A 2,529-nucleotide genomic window follows, 5' to 3' on the forward strand; every position below is an offset into this window, starting at 1 on the left:
AAGTTGAGAGCAGAGCAGGAGGGGAGAGTTTAATGCTTGGCTCATGGGGTGCTCAAGTACCAACAGGGGCAGACAGCAGGAGTGTGAATGCTGTCACTCTCCATCCAGAATGGGAAGGAGTTGAGTAAACCACTCACACAATGAAGCTGGGAATAAAGGGAACTTGGTATTTGAGGAATTCTCCTTATGAATGAGTAGTGTATGTTTCTCAAGACACAAAAAGAAATTTTAAAAATGGTAAAGAAGTGATCAAATAGAGCAAAAGTACCATGTCGCTTTAAGTGGCTTAAAGCCATGTTTGCATTCAAGCCTCAGAGTCAGTTTTTTCGATACATTTAACAGAAAAATCATACCGTTGTTTGATCATCTACATTTCCATTTAATACTTCAAATGTAGATGAATCCTATCAAGCACAGGAGTTGTTACTCCCTAATTTGAATTCAATTGAGTAGCGTCTGTGCAGAGAAGCTAATTGCACAGATTTTTCTGTGGTCTTAATATGAAACATTCCCTCTTCATTTGAGAAATGAGGCTATTGTTAGCTCTGCAGATAACCATGCTTCAAGTTCATGCCTATCAGTAGCGTCTTATTTGTGGGGTTTTTTTTCATTAGGAGTTTATGTGAGTTTGATTCCATCTTCTTTCACAGGGCTGTGAGATAACGCCTGTGGATTCTACTAACAGTTGTTTCCTTGGGTGAAAGGGTTTCTGTTCCAGCTCTTTCCTCACATACCACCTCTCCCTGCAGACTTCAGGTGCTCCTATGAGTCCCATTTCCGTTACTTGAAAAGTTTCTGTTGGCTTTGGGTTCTCTGAGAAATTATTTCAGTAAGATTTTTAAAAGACAGTAATTTAAACAGAAATAAAGATAGAAGAACTGGAAATCTGAAATGCAAGATGAAGTTGCCTTCAAAGTAATACATCTTGGAAGAGTGTCCAGGAATGCTTCAAGCTAATCCGATGAGCTGTCTTCTTGGAGCGAGCACTGATGCCAGTTTTTTGATCTGGCAGTTTACACTGAATAATTAACAGCCTTGAGTGCCTGTGTGTGTGTTCTGCTAGCAGGCAGAATTGGTCTAGCTCCTGAGAAGGTGCTCAGTGCATGAGAAATTTTGGCATCACAAAGAAACTGAAGCTGATAGCATAAAATGAAGTTAGTGACAGCAGCGGCTTTCTTTCCTAGTGTTGAAGAGAAACTGTAACCTCACCTCAGTTACGCTACTGCAACTCCAGAGATGTCAGAGAGCACAGGTATTTGCCTAATGACATTTATGGAATCCAGACTGAAATCTTGCAGTCAGTACTTTCAAATGACGTGCATGTACTTCAGATAAACTGTGATTTATTTCAACAGTACCTGTACCTTTGAATCCTATATTTTGTCATTGAACCAACCTGCACAATAGTGTTTATAAACATTTGTGATAACTGCTAAAATGTTGCATTAAAATGGGACCAGAATCTGCTGTTGGTAACATGGATCTCCTCCTCTTCACTCCTGCGGGAGCTGCAAACACAGAATAACACCCAGCTCAAACTTCCTTTCTTACTCACTTTTACCTCAATGCATTTTTCCTATTTATTATTCTCTCATTTGTGTTAGAAAGAAAAATACATTCTTTTCCTTGCTCTAAGGATTATATTGATTATGTGTTCTAGATAGAAAGAGCCACTGTTGAATCTTGCATTGGTTTTATCCCAGGAGTTTGCTGGTGAAAGAATCAGACCAAATTCTTAAAAATAAACTGAATTCAGAAGTATTGAGCTACAGGCAGGAGCATTTCAAGAAACAATTAGAATCTTTTTTTTGAAAAAGCAGAAACATAAAAATAAAGCAAAGAAGTCAGACTAAACTGGCTTTATCCCCTGTGCTCCAGTCCCTGCTGTGTAATCTGTGACTCTTTTGTGAGGTAAAAGAAAGTTTTTATCAAAAATATCCCTATCATTTAGGCTCTATAATAACCTGCAATCTACAGGCTTTCAGGACTTGGAGAGGTTAGGTAACCACCTTTTGTTCAGATCCTCATTCTCTGTCATTTTCATTCTAAGCACCTTAGACAGAATGTCACAGAAATCTATGGGTTGATTTCTATTTGAGCTGAATTAGACAATGCTAAATGCTGTAAATATGTCTATTACTATCTTTAAAGGTCTCCATAATGAGCAGCATTATATCAATTATTTACATATCTTCTGTTACCATCATCCACATTAACAAAGGACTCCAAAATTATCTCTATCTCTTGTCAGAAGCATTTGGTTTTTACATGTTCCATATAAAATTTGATGACGAATTGTAAAAGGTAAACAAACTGTGGCCAGGTGGATAGATTCATCTTATCATAATATTATGACAGTTTAGTTAATTATTTTATTGCTTGAACTGTCAAGAATGCATTATGCCACTGCAGAAACACAGCAGAAAGCTGTAAGAATGCATGATGGCAGTTAGCACCTGTGGAAGGTAAAGATGCTTCCTATGTCCGCTGTAGTCTTAAGGGGGCAAAAGGGATGATCCTAAAAAATCC

Source organism: Mesitornis unicolor, unplaced genomic scaffold (genome assembly GCF_000695765.1).
Source record: "Mesitornis unicolor isolate BGI_N332 unplaced genomic scaffold, ASM69576v1 scaffold47988, whole genome shotgun sequence".
Classification (NCBI taxonomy): Eukaryota; Metazoa; Chordata; class Aves; order Mesitornithiformes; family Mesitornithidae; genus Mesitornis; species Mesitornis unicolor.